This window comes from Protopterus annectens, chromosome 16.part0 (assembly GCF_019279795.1).
Source record: "Protopterus annectens isolate FY-2018-M chromosome 16.part0, PAN1.0, whole genome shotgun sequence".
Lineage (NCBI taxonomy): Eukaryota > Metazoa > Chordata > Ceratodontiformes > Protopteridae > Protopterus > Protopterus annectens.
Window position 1 is genome coordinate 79,862,017 of NC_056750.1, and position 15,974 is coordinate 79,877,990.

Consider the following 15,974-nt stretch of genomic DNA (forward strand, 5'->3'; position numbering starts at 1 on the left):
CAATGTGAAGCACAGGGCTCACTACAAAATGGTCTAATGAAAGGACAGGGAGATGACAATGTGAAGCACAGGGTCACACTACAAAATGGTCTAATGAAAGGACATGGAGATGACAATGTGAAGCACAGGGTCACACTACAAAATGGTCTAATGAATGGACAGGAGATGACAATGTGAAGCACAGGGTCACACTACAAAATGGTCTAATGAAAGGACAGGGAGATGACAATGTGAAGCACAGGGTCACACTACAAAATGGTCTAATGAAAGGACAGGGAGATGACAATGTGAAGCACAGGGTCACACTACAAAATGGTCTAATGAAAGGACAGGGTGATGACAATGTGAAGCACAGGTTCACACTACAAAATGGTCTAATGAAAGGACAGGGAGATGACAATGTGAAGCACAGGGTCACACTACAAAATGGTCTAATGAAAGGACAGGGAGATGACAATGTGAAGCACAGGGTCACACTACAAAATGGTCTAATGAAAGGACAGGGAGATGACAATGTGAAGCACAGGGCCACACTACAAAATGGTCTAATGAAAGGACAGGAAGATGACAATGTAAAGCACAGGGCTCACACCACAAAATGGTCTAATGAAAGGACAGGGAGATGACAATATGAAGCACAGGGTCACACTACAAAATGGTCTAATGAAAGGACAGGGAGATGACAATGTGAAGCACAGGGTCACACTACAAAATGGTCTAATGAAAGGACAGGGAGATGACAATGTGAAGCACAGGGTCACACTACAAAATGGTCTAATGAAAGGACAGGGAGATGACAATGTGAAGCACAGGGTCACACTACAAAATGGTCTAATGAAAGGACAGGAGATGACAATGTGAAGCACAGGGTCACACTACAAAATGGTCTAATGAAAGGACAGGGTGATGACAATGTGAAGCACAGGGTCACACTACAAAATGGTCTAATGAAAGGACAGGAGATGACAATGTGAAGCACAGGGCTCACTACAAAATGGTCTAATGAAAGGACAGGGAGATGACAATGTGAAGCACAGGGTCACACTACAAAATGGTCTAATGAAAGGACAGGGAGATGACAATGTGAAGCACAGGGCTCACTACAAAATGGTCTAATGAAAGGACAGGGAGATGACAATGTGAAGCACAGGGCGCTCACTACAAAATGGTCTAATGAAAGGACAGGGAGATGACAATGTGAAGCACAGGGTCACACTACAAAATGGTCTAATGAAAGGACAGGGAGATGACAATGTGAAGCACAGGGTCACACTACAAAATGGTCTAATGAAAGGACAGGGAGATGACAATGTGAAGCACAGGGCTCACTACAAAATGGTCTAATGAAAGGACAGGGAGATGACAATGTGAAGCACAGGGTCACACTACAAAATGGTCTAATGAAAGGACAGGGAGATGACAATGTGAAGCACAGGGTCACAATACAAAATGGTCTAATGAAAGGACAGGGAGATGATAAATTGAAGCACAGGGTCACACTACAAAATGGTCTAATGAATGGACAGGGAGATGACAATGTGAAACAGAGGGTCACACTACAAAATGGTCTAATGAAAGGACAGAGAGATGACAATGTGAAGCACAGGGTCACACTACAAAATGGTCTAATGAAAGGACAGGGAGATGACAATGTGAAGCACAGGGCTCACTACAAAATGGTCTAATGAAAGGACAGGAAGATGACAATGTGAAGCACAGGGCTCACTACAAAATGGTCTAATGAAAGGACAGGGAGATGACAATGTGAAGCACAGGGTCACACTACAAAATGGTCTAATGAAAGGACAGGGAGATGACAATGTGAAGCACAGGGTCACACTACAAAATGGTCTAATGAAAGGACAGGAGATGACAATGTGAAGCACAGGGTCACACTACAAAATGGTCTAATGAAAGGACAGGGAGATGACAATGTGAAGCACAGGGTCACACTACAAAATGGTCTAATGAAAGGACAGGGAGATGACAATGTGAAGCACAGGGTCACACTACAAAATGGTCTAATGAAAGGACAGGAAGATGACAATGTGAAGCACAGGGTTACACTACAAAATGGTCTAATGAAAGGACAGGAGATGACAATGTGAAGCACAGGGTCACACTACAAAATGGTCTAATGAAAGGACAGGGAGATGACAATGTGAAGCACAGGGCTCACTACAAAATGGTCTAATGAAAGGACAGGGAGATGACAATGTGAAGCACAGGGTCACACTACAAAATGGTCTAATGAAAGGACAGGGAGATGACAATGTGAAGCACAGGGTCACACTACAAAATGATCTAATGAAAGGACAGGGAGATGACAAAGTGAAGCACAGGACTCACACTACAAAATGGTCTAATGAAAGGACAGGGAGATGACAATGTGAAGCACAGGGTCACACTACAAAATGGTCTAATGAAAGGACAGACAATGTGAAGCACAGGGCGCTCACTACAAAATGGTCTCATGAAATGACAGGGTGATGACAATGTGAAGCACAGGGCTCATTACAAAATGGTCTAATGAAAGGACAGGGAGATGACAATGTGAAGCACAGGGTCACACTACAAAATGGTCTAATAAAAGGACAGGGTGATGACAATGTGAAGCACAGGGTCACAATACAAAATGGTCTAATGAATGGACAGGGAGATGATAAAGTGAAGCACAGGGTCACACTACAAAATTGTCTAATAAAAGGACAGGGAGATGACAATGTGAAGCACAGGGTCACACTACAAAATGGTCTAATGAAAGGACAGAGAGATGACAATGTGAAGCACAGGGTCACACTACAAAATGGTCTAATGAAAGGACAAGGAGATGACAATGGGAAGCACAGGGCTCACTACAAAATGGTCTAATGAAAGGACAGGGAGATGACAATGTGAAGCACGGGGTCACACTACAAAATGGTCTAATGAAAGGAGAGGGAGATGACAATGTGAAGCACAGGGCTCACTACAAAATGGTCTAATGAAAGGACAGGGTGATGACAATGTGAAGCACAGGGCGACACTACAAAATGGTCTAATGAAAGGACAGGAAGATGGCATTGTGAAGCACAGGGTCACACTACAAAATGGTCTAATGAAAGGACAGGGAGATGACAATGTGAAGCACAGGGTCACACTAAAAAATGGTCTAATGAAAGGACAGGGAGATGACAATGTGAAGCACAGGGCTCACTACAAAATGGTCTAATGAAAGGACAGGGAGATGACAATGTGAAGCACGGGGTCACACTTCAAAATGGTCTAATGAATGGACAGGTAGATGACAATGTGAAGCACAGGGTCACACTACAAAATGGTCTAATGAAAGGACAGGGAGATGACAGGGTCACACTACAAAATGGTCTAATGAAAGGACACGGAGATGACAATGTGAAGCACAGGGTCACACTACAAAATGGTCTAATGAAAGGACAGGGAGATGACAATGTGAAGCACAGGGCTCACTACAAAATGGTCTAATGAAAGGACAGGGTGATGACAATGTGAAGCACAGGGCTCACTACAAAATGGTCTAATGAAAGGACAGGGAGATGACAATGTGAAGCACAGGGTCACACTACAAAATGGTCTAATGAATGGACAGGGAGATGACAATGTGAAGCCCAGGGTCACGCTACAAAATGGTCTAATGAAAGGACAGGGAGATGACAATGTGAAGCACAGGGTCACACTACAAAATGGTCTAATGAAAGGACATGGTGATGACAATGTGAAGCACAGGGTCACACTACAAAATGGTCTAATGAAAGGACAGGTAGATGACAATGTGAAGCACAGGGCTCACTACAAAATGGTGTAATGAAAGGACAGGGAGATGACAACGTGAAGCACAGAATCACACTTCAAAATGGTCTAATGAAAGGACAGGGTGATGACAATGTGAAGCACAGGGTCACACAACAAAATGGTGTAATGAAAGGACAGGGTGATGACAATGTGAAGCACAGGGCTCACTACAAAATAGTGTAATGAAAGAACAGGGAGATGACAATGTGAAGCACAGGGTCACACTACAAAATGGTCTATTGAAAGGACAGAGAGATGACAATGTGAAGCACAGGGTCACACTACAAAATGGTGTAACGAAAGGACAGGGAGATGACAATGTGAAGCACAGGGTCACACTACAAAATGGTCTAATGAAAGGACAGGGAGATGACAATGTGAAGCACAGGGTCACACTACAAAATGGTCTAATGAAAGGACAGGGAGATGACAATGTGAAGCACAGGGTCACACTACAAAATGGTCTAATGAAAGGATATGGTGATGACAATGTGAAGCACAGTGTCACACTACAAAATGGTCTAATGAAAGGACAGGGAGATGACAATGTGAAGCACAGGGCTCACACTACAAAATGGTTGCAGGTGTTTCTCTGCAAATTGTTTTTTTATACTTGTTAGAGGAGGAAAAACAAGATGAAGCTATGAAAATAAAATGATGATTTCTGACTAAACAGGGTGGGGGGAGTCTGTGTGTGTGTGTAAATTCCCCAGTTGTTATACACTGGTGGCTAGAACAAACACATGGTGGTGTGGTAGGGAATACCTCAAGCTTGAACCCTGTACCTAGTATGTAGGTGTTAAGGACCTGAATTCCCCACCCACCACCATTTGTAAAGAAATTGCAGATTTTTTGCCTCATTTTTGATCTGATCTGTTCCTGATAATATATGTGGTTTCCAAATGTTGTAATGCTTGATATTTGATGGTGCAATGGTAGCATTGTTGCCTTACAGCTGCAGGTTTTCAGGTTTGATTCTTGGCTGGGGTGCCTTCTGTGTGGGGTCTGCATCTTCTCCCTGTGTTTGTGTGGGTTTGCTTTTGTGTCCTCCCATGTTACAAAGACATGTTTGCATTATTTCTTCCTGGGCCTCTGCTGAAAATTGTTTTTTTAGTTCCAAGTCAGACTGTCCTGATTCATCATCATCATCCCCTTTTTTCCTTTTACATGGGGTCGGAGTATCGTATTAACTGCTGCCAACTCTCTCAATTCAGTGCCACTCTCCTGCCTTCTTCAACACTCATGCCTGACTGTCGCAGATCTTCTTTCACACAATCCATCCACCTCTTTGCTGGACACCCTCGCTTCCTCTTACCTTCTTCCTGTCTGTCCCAAATCTCCCTCACCAGATTGTCTTCTGCTTTTCTACACATGTGCCCACACCACCGTAGTCTGTTTTCTTTTATCTTTTCTGCAATTGGAGCTACTTTGGCTTCTGCTCTTATATCCTCATTTCTTTGTCTGTCCCACAGTGTGCATCCTACCACCTTTCTCAGGCACTTCATTTCCATTACCTCTAGCGTCTTCAACTGTTCTGCCTTTACTGCCCAGGTTTCTGTACCATACAGTAGTACTGGTCGCACCACTGTCTTGTACACCTTACTTTTCAGCTTCTTTGGCATTCTTCTGTCATATACTACACCTGATACTCTATGCCAGTTGGCTGCAGCCCCTCTGATTCTAGCTTTGACCTCTTCATTCAAACTACCCTTCTCCCCAACCACCCCTCCCAGATACTTGAAGCTGTTTACCTGTTCCACTATCTTCCCATCTATCTCTATTCTCAGCTTCTTCTGATTTCCCCAATCTGCTGCCATTACCACTGTCTTATCTGTGCTTAGTTTCATCCCATGTGCCTTCAGATTTGCATTCCATTCTCCTATCCTTTGCTGAAGTTCTAGATCAGAGTCTGCCTGTACTGCCACATTGTCGGCATACAGCAGCTTTGTTGCTCTGACCCCTCCAACTTGTTTGCTGAAGTAGTCCATTACCAGTATGAACAGCATTGGGCTCAGAGCTGAACCCTGGTGTACACCCACTCCCACTGGGAACCCCTCAGTGAGGCCAAACACTGTTTGTACTTGAGTCACTGGGTCCTTGTACATAGTCTGTACTAATTCTACCAATGTTTCTGGGGCTTCAAACCACTGCAGTACTGCCCAGATCAGCTTTCTTGAGACCTTGTCATATGCTTTCTCCAAGTCTAGGAGAGCCCAGTTTGACTCTCTCCTCTTCTCTAGTTTCTTCTCAAGTATCTGTCTCAATGCAAACATGGGGTCAATTGTGCTGCATCCTGATCTGAATCCGAACTGTTCATCTCCCATCTTACATTCTACTATTCTGCGTATCCATTTATCAATCACCCTCTCCAGAACTTTCATGCAATGTGGTAGGAGTTTGATGCCTCTGTACTGTCCACAGTTGTGGATGTCCCCTTTGTTCTTGTACACTGGCATGAGTATGCTTATTCTCCAGTCATCTGGAATACGTCTTTCTCTCCACACTGCAATCAGTACTCTCAGGAGCCATTTCTCCCCTGTCTCCCCCAGCATCTTTATCATATCTGCTGTGACCTCATCTGAGCCTGCTGCTTTCCCTGACTTCATTTTCCTTAGTGCTGCTCTTACTTCTTCTAAGCTGGGCTCCTCTTCTACTCTCATTGTAGGCTGTTTCTGGGGCAGTACCGCTTCTGTGGGGTTTTCCTCATTCAGAAGCTGCTGGAAATACTCCTTCCATCTGCCTTTGATGTCCTGTGGGCTGGTAAGCAGGTTGTTGCTGGAATCCCTTATGAAAGGTGTCTGACTATCTTCTTTATCTTTCTGTCTTTGTCTTGATTGGACTCTCATAATGACGGTTTGGCACCCACAGCAGTGTATTTAGTTAGTTTTTGTGGTTTTGAGCATAGCTCCTCCCCTTTCTGGTTGGCCACACCCCTTCCCAGTGACCCCCACCCATTCAGCTGTCTCCTGCAGCCCCCCTTTGATTTGAAGTCACCAGCCGCCACTGCCTGGTGTGTAGTTGTTCCCCCTCACCCCACCATAGTACAGTTATCCTTGGTGTCTAGTTGTTCCCCTCATCCTCACAGTACAGGTATTCCTGCTGGCTAGTTGTCCCTCTCATCCCCATAATACAGTTATTCCTGTAGTCTTGTTTTCCCCCTCACACCCAGAGTACAGTTATCCCTGGTGTCTAGTTTTCCCCCCTCTCCCCCATAGTACAGTTATCCCTGGTGTGCAGTTGTCCCCTCAGCCCCATAGTACAGTTATCCCTGGTGTGCAGTTGTCCCCTCATCCCCATACTACAGTTATCCCTGGTGTCTAGTTGTTCACTCAACCCCATAGTACAGTTATCCCTGGTGTCTAGTTGTAACTTATCCCTCTCACCCCCATAGTACAGTTGTCCTTGGGGACTAGTTGCCCCCTCACCCCATAGTACAGTGACTACTGGTGTATAGTTGTCCACTCACCCCCATAGTACAGTGATTCCAGGTGTCTAGTTGACACCTTCACCCCCATAGTATAGTTATCCCTAGTGGTTAGTTGTTCCCCCTTATCCCCAAAGTAAGTCATCTCTGATGTCTAGTTGTCCCCCTCATCCCTGTAGTACAGTTTTCCCTGGTATCTTGTTGTCCCGCTCACCCCATAGTACAATTATCCCCGGTGTCTAGTTGCCCCCCTCATCCCCATAGTACAGCTATTCCTTGTGGCTAGCTGTCCCCCTTATCCCCATAGTACAGTTATCTCTGCTGGCTACTTGTCCCCCTCATCCCAATAGTACAGTTATCCCTGGTTACTAGCTGTCTCCCTTACCCTCATAATACAGTTATGCCTGGTGTCTAGTTGTCCCCCTCATCCCCATAGTACAGTTATCCCTGGTGTCTAGTTGCCTCCCTCATACCCAAAGTACAGTTATCCCTGGTGGCTAGTCGTCCCTCTCATCCCCATAGTACAGTTATCCCTGATGGCTAGTGGTTCCCCTGACCCAATGTTGCAGACTATGCTCATTACTCTACAGATGTGTGGAGATATGACAGCTACCCTATCCCATACTCATGCATACAAACACATACACATTAAATACACACACAGCCCCCTTACCCACCTGATTGCACTCACACACACACTTATTTGTTCACACACACACACACACACACACACACACACACACACACACACACACACACACACACTCACCTCACCCCCTTCACTACCTTGCTTATGCTATCGCCAAGCACACTCACACATGCAGCCCATCACATACACTCACTTACACACCTCCTGACCCTACCTTTCCACTAAAATCTCCAATACTTGATGACTGAACATGATGTTTTGGCCATGTTCACTACTGTGATGTGGGTGCAGGAACTGTGCTAGTTTACCTGGCCGAGTGATTCTATTAATCTCTTGGCATGTAGACGCCTTCCTGGAGGTAGTTCTGGAGAATAGATCACATGGCTAATTAGCATATGCCTCTCCCACATACTGTCTCATTTGCATGTAGCATGATCTCAGAGACAACCTGACACTGTACTGCATGTCTTCGTGCAAGAGCAGTGTTTTCGGGCTGTATCTTAAGTCCAAAAGATTACTGCAAGGTGTACATGATCTGCAGACTTTCCTGTACCCTTTATAAATTCCACCCTTTATCTTATAAATTTTGTCCATTTCTTTTTCCACCAAGGAATAGATGAAAATTTTTAATCCTTTGTTATCTGAACCATACAATCACATAAATGTTTGTCTTTTTATATAACAACTTGAATTCAAGCTATGCTTAATGTGAATTCATAAAACTAAAATTAAAACAGGTTACACTCAATCGATGTATTTAACTTACTCAACTTAAAGCAGTAAACTTTCCTTGCTGAATTACAATATCTTGGAATAAGATAATCAAATGCCAGACAGACAGGATTACCTGGTGGGGACAATGCATTAATGTTAGCCAGAAGTCATGAAGTATTAAAAAAAGAGTAACTTTGAAATATTATAGTCCCGTGTGGGAAACTGAAAAAATATGCAAGGAAATAACTGAAAATTCTGGTTCAATGAAAGATTTACAGTTACTGGAATCCCAATTAATATTTGGATAAATTAAAATTGTCCACAATAATACTTGATTTTTATTCAGCTGTGATTTAATAGTATGAAGAAATAAACCTAGTACATTTTGTTGGGTTCCTGTTAAATGATTGAAGACACATTCTTTCGAATGCATCTTGATCGAACTTGAAAGCACGAAAAGGCAAAATAGTGAAACGGCATATAAGCGAATTCTTTCCCTGGGAAAGAAATCACTTGTCCGCTTCCATTACTTTGCCATTTTCGTGAATGCAGTGCGATCTCAGAGTTGGCATATTTAAGTAGAGAGGTGTGGTGGGCACAATCTTTCACATCTGGGGTTGTGGGGTGCTTTGCCCCCCACTTTATGTAATGTTCTACACTTTTTTTTTTGTGGAACAGCAATTTTTTTCCCATGGAAAAAAATTGCTGTTTTAAGCGTTCAAGATTGTAAGCTTTCACTTACATAGGTTTGATAAATCATCATTTGCATTTTTAAGCGTTCGATGATTTAACATAGATCTCATTTTGTTTTGTACTGGAGTAACAGGAAATGATGTTTAAATGTTGTCCGCTTTGAGTTGGTTATCATTATCATATAGATTTATGTCCTCCAAGTCTTCTCCCCTCCTTGTGGTCAGTTTAGTTTGGAAAAAAATGTTTAATAATGCTCATCTAAAAATCTTGTACTGTAGCTGTCTGTCCTCATGCAGCCTACCCATGGTTTCACTAGTCATCATACAACCTGGATGTACACCCTACATAACATACTAAATAAAGTCAACCCTGGACTCCATAAAGAAACATGCAGCTTGTATTTATTCATTTACTTGTTATAATTGTAAATAGGATTGAACATTTAGGCAAAACATTGTTACATTTACAGTCAGCAATGAAATAGCAAAATATCAAAACCATAATACTATAATATCTGGTCATCCTTGGCTCTAGATGATTGTTCATTGTTGAGTGAAACCCCAAGCATATGTGGAAAAAGAGGTTGTGGATGGATGGATCTGGTTATCCCAACACTTGTTCTGTTGTACTTACCTCTAATGATCCCCAATGTGTTCTCCACTGTAAAGCTCTGTTGATCATTGTGACCTCACTTCACACTGACCTCTAACCTTTCGGCTACCATCTTCTTCCCACCAATCATTTTCTTCTTTCATTTCTTCCCACCAATCATTTTCCTCTTTCATTTCTTCCCACCAATCATTTTCCTCTTTCATTTCTTCCCACCAATCATTTTCCTCTTTCATTTCTTCCCACCAATCATTTTCTTCTTTCATTGCCTGCACTTTTCCTTAGTTAAGTGCTTCCTTCTTTTCCTTTCTCTCTGCGGTTATCCCCTTTGCATATCCTTGCTTAACCATAACCTCCTCTTATCTACTCATATACACTAATTCTTACCATTCTCTCAAGTCACTGCCCTATTTTTTGTCCACCTCCTTCTCCATTGCTTCATCTTCCACACCTTACATCTCACTCTGACACTCTTTCTCTGTAGATTTAGTTACTTCCTTAGTCACCTATCCTAGGCCTACACATTGTCTAGGGGGAATTTTTCTTTGTATTTTGTTTAAACTCACCTTAATTATGATTCATTACAGTTTATATGATTACAGTTGGTACTGATAATAAACACATTTGGTTGTTTATGTAGCTTTATCAACAGGTTCATCCTGAGTATATGCATACTGCTGCACGTTGCTGTTTCAGCAAATCTATGTTAACACCATTGATAATTAAAAAAAAAATACTTGTGTGATACCTCATGTCCATGTTTTAACTGTGGCTTGTATCGGACCATTATTATTTTATGTCTCTGTCTTGTTTTCTGCATTTTAACTGATTCTTGGTGTATATGCTATATCACAATAATTGTGCAACTCTCCTTCATCTAAACAGTGTTTTTCTGTGTCTGCTCATCACTGCTTTGTTTGTTGTTCTTTCTTCCTATGACTGCTGTAAATGTGCATACTTCCCATCTGAATGATCTTTGCCATGATAACAGTGATTACATGATTACACAGATGTTGGTACATACATAAAGGAAGGTGTCTGTGTGTATAAATGTAAGGGTACCTATTCAATAATCCAGGTTACATTTGAAAGAAGAAAAAGAGTCAGACTGATTGACCTGCAAAGGATGTCTCCTCTAGAAAAGGATAGACAGTGAGTGAAGATCCTAGCCTTCCATCATGTCCTATTTATTTGGTGAGGTAGGTTAGGTTTCTTGTTCTAGTTTTAGCCTCACTAAAAGAGGTCAGGAACAGATGATGCACAAACCACCTCTCAGGATTCTATAAAATACAGAGTACAGAGACAAAACGTTCAATCTCTTTCTTGGTAACTAAGATTCTTTATACCAGAGAGCTTTTTGGTTTGGAACCTGTGCAGCTTTTCATTTGTTTCCTACTTGCTTAGTGAGGTACATACCAAAGGATGTATTATATTCTATAATGGGTCTGATCAGAGCTCAATATTTGGAATCAGTCACTTCCTCTGATATGGAAGAGATGCTTCTGACAATTGCTTGCAAAATATAGAAGAATGCCCTGACCACAGTAACCACCTGGTGATCAAAGGAGAGTAAACTATCTACCCAGGCATCCAGTTCTCTAACTACTGATTCACTTGATAATAGGGTGCTGTCAACACAATAGGCTGAAAGGGTTTGCTGTTTCCCAAAGGAGATAATAATACATTTCTTGTTGTTTAATGCCTGACTTTTTTCCCATGTAACAAGTGATCACTAGTGTAAGATCAGTTTGAAGGGTATAAGTGTCTTCAAGAGTAATAAAATTTGCATCCAGTTTGCAATTGTCAGTAAATCTGGTCAACCAGAGGTCCTTGTTTTCAGTTTTGATATCAGAGAAATAAATGCTAAACAGGACCAGACCAAGTACAGATCCTTGTGGGAACCATTGGTCACCTTCTGTCTGTTAGAAGAAGCATCTGATAAATGGACAATATGCGTTCTGTATTTAATCCAGTTGTTTATCCATCTTATCACATGGGGATCAATGTTTAAGGCCAATAATGTCTTTATAATTCCTTCATGTGGTATGGTATCAAAAGTCTTGGCTGGATCAAGATAGGCAGCATGAAAAGCTTGGCCACTCTTGACCACCTGAGTGACCTTCTCAATAAAGTTGACAAGATTTAATAGGCATGATATTTAGGTACATAGATTAATACTAGGCTAATTGCCCTTGCAGGCCATTTTAAGCCTATTCAATTACCCCATGTGAGAATCAAACCCTGCACCTTGTGTCTGCAAGCTAAACACCTTAACCATTCTGCCATCCCCCCACCCTGATCAACTTTTTATGAAGCCAAATTATTATGGGTGGACCCTAGTGAGATTTTCTTATATGATAATTAATGAGGACAGTAATGACACACTTCAAGGCTTTACAGATCTAACTTGTAAGGACAATAAGCCTGTATTTACTAGGGTCAGTGGTGGGTCCACCTTTGTGGAGGGACATTACCAATACAGTGTGCCCGTATTCAGGTTAATCATTTGTAGCTTGGATTAGGCTGACCAATTTAAGGAGGAGTTTAGCAATTCCACATCTGGCACTTTATTAGACAAAGGGATATGTTGTCAGGACCCATACAGGAAGTGCATTTGGTCTCTGAAAGTACATTCCTCTGTAACTGCAGGGGTATGGAGTGAATCGGGGATGAGTAAATCTGTATGCGTATTTGCAGGTTAGCATTGAGTAAAGGTAAGTAATTTGATTGCAAAGGTAAGTAATCTGATCATAAAGGTAAGTAATTTGATCGTTTTAGTGCTGTGTATGTTTGCTGGTGTGTATTTCAGTGCCTGCAGCTGTTGTTCAGTGGTACTATTGCAGAAATGTTTGTTTCTAAGGTAAGGTGTAGGGACAGGGTTATGGGCAGGGACAGAGTTAGGATTAGCATGCATTACTCACCTCATTAATGCATGTTAACCCTCAGCTTAACCCTGTGCCTTACCTTAGGAAAAACACTCTCTGTCGCATTACCACTAGTCAGACAAACATTCTAAGATATTGCTATGGATTTGTGTCTTTGTGTTGTTGTTTTTATTTTTAGTCTAGTTTAGTTGTTTTTGTGATTTATTTATTATGTGGTTTAGGTGTTTTTGTTAGTATAATGAATTCTTTATTTTGTCAGTATTTTGGTTTGTCAATATTATGAACTGTTGGTATTTTGGGTATATATCTTCTGAACTTTCAATACCTTAATATATATTAGCATATAGCTCAAATGTGTGCCTGGTCAATATCTGTTTATTCATCTACTTTTTTTTTGCATGCGCCGAGGCTGTTTCTCAGTGCATGCGTAGTATTGCTTCGACATTCACATTTTTGATGTACTGTGGTTGCCATTTTACTTGCTGACAAACATGAATGAAGGTGTAACATCAGATAATTTTATATATACATATATATATATATATATATATATATATATATATATATGTGTGTATGTGTGTGTGTGTGTTTGTGTATATATACACACACACACACACACACACACACACACACACACACACACACGTACATATATAGATACATGGGTCCCTGTCTGGTCTATCATGGTCTCTTCGATATTTTTTTCAAGTTTCCGAAAAGTTGGTCATCTGACATAGACCCAATATATGGGTCCCTATTAGTTGATTGCTTTTTCAGAAACTCGGACTCCATATAGTCGAGACCATATGACAAGAGTTTTCGAAAACTCTAAACATTTGAATGGAGATTGAGGTACAGCGAGGATTGGGAAATTTACCCTTCTCCTCACTGTAGTGGGATCTCAGTGTTTGTATATATAATTTGCAGTGGTGTGGGGTAAGCAAAAACATAAACAAGGAAGTTTTTTTTTTCTTTTTGGATGTTTGAGTTTTTGGAAAGTCGATCTTATGGTCTTTTTGATATTTTTTCGAGTTTCCAAAAAAGTCGTTTGACATAGACCCATATATATAGATATACACATTTGTGCAACAAAAGGAAAAGCCAGTACAAATGTTTTTTTCACACAGTAGTCCCAAAAGTGATTATTTTAAGGTAGTGATGTGTTGTGTTAGTGTGTGTGTATTTGTGTATATGTGTGGTGGGTGAAGTCCTGCTCATAACTTTTGCATCTAATATTTTGTATACTGACATATTGTGGGTCAGTATTTTGTGCACCCATATTTGGCTCCCTGTTATAGGGACAAGACCTGATTTTGTGAGTCCGAGCATTCTGAAAGATAAACTGCAAATTAAATAAGAAACATCAAATTTCAAAATTTGCTGTCATAACTTTAAAGCGTATTTATTTACTTTTTATTTTATTTTATTTTTATTTATTTTTGCATGGTGCATCACCCCAACCCCTTTAACATGGGGAGCACCCCCTCACATACACATGGGGAGCACCCTGCCGCATACACATGGGAAGTGCCCCCCTCACATACACATGGGGAGTGCCCCCCTCACATCTTATCTACTATACATCACAGAGTTCACTGAACTCGGCGAGACTGATGAGAATATTCCAAGATTCAGCCAAGTAGGATTATATCCCCCCTCAAATGTGCACTTTTTCTGCTGTTAGAAGGATTTCCTCCATGGAATGTCAAAAGGAACCATCCCCTAGTGTTTTCATTACTTAGATTTAATTTATAATTCTGTGTACCTCTTGCTGTATTCTCTGTCATATAACATGAGCTATAACTTGGGATTTACTAAATTAAAGTTACACATTTATTTTTAGTTCAGAAAACACATTTTAAACAACGAGTCCCTGATCTGAGGTTTTGTCTCTGATTATTTTTGACATTGTCCCTAACTTTGGAGATCAGAAGGTCAGAACGATGGAACAAGGACTGGCATTACTTATTACTTATCCATTGTTCTTTGCAAATTCTGGGCATAACTTTCCAAGCCCATCATGACATAATTAAAAAGACTGCAAGCATATGCTGACGACCTGACGAGCAAATATAAAAATAATAAATATAAAAATAGTCTCTTGCTTGGAAGCATGATCAGAATCTTGTTGCATGTGTCTTAACATACATTTAAGTTTATTGGCATCTTTCACATAAATCTAATAATGCAGATGATTTTTGGCTCCTTTCTTCTCCCAGACAGATTATCACACTTCACCTGTAGGCTTAGGTGTGCTGGTTATACAGAGTACCTAGCGGCCAGGTTATTTCCTTTCACATTCTACAGTTCGAGTACAACACGTTAATTAATGGCAGATGTCCACCTATTCTATCACAACAGATGAGGCTGGACTCTGTCCTTCAGCTTTCAAATATCTACTGATAGTCCAGAAGTCACAGACAGAGGAAGCAATACATGATGATCAATTTACAAAATGGAACAAAAATTAATACAGCAGGAAAAGCTTGAACCTACAGTGCATAAGACAGATTGTTGAGAAGTGGATATAGTGAGGCAGTTGCCACATCTGCCCCCCCATGGAAAGTAACAGAATGTTCTGTCGTAATGATAAAATAATTCTACCCCCTCTGCTTATATAATTGTTACTCTCATTAGAGCCTGGTAGTAATATTTAGTTTGAGCATTAATACTCTGTATTGTTAGTTGGCTTTCTTAGCTTGGCTATCAGATTTGTTCAGCACTGTCATATACATCCAATAAACAACGTTGTCTCCAGCACTCAGTGATCGTGCAGAAGCATTTTAATAAAACGTTCTGTTCAACAGAAAAGCTCCCATTACTGCAAAAGCTGTAGCTGAAACATTAATAATGGAGAAATTATATAGATATGATAAGACAGCCTTCCTTTACACAGGATGCCTATATTTGTAGCCCATTTTCCACATCATCTGACCTCACCTTATTCCTTCGTGTAACTCACACGAGAAGACAACTGCACATTATGTATTCCTGCCTTCATATAGTCCTTGATTTTAATTAAGCTATAGGCTCTAAAGCTGAGTGTGATACTTCCTTTGCATTCATGCTTGTAAGCTGTATGATAGAACATACACTTATACCACTGATAAAACAATTGTGTTTACACTGCATTGCCTAATAAAGATACCACTGATAAAACAATTGTGTTTACACTGCATTGCCTAATAAA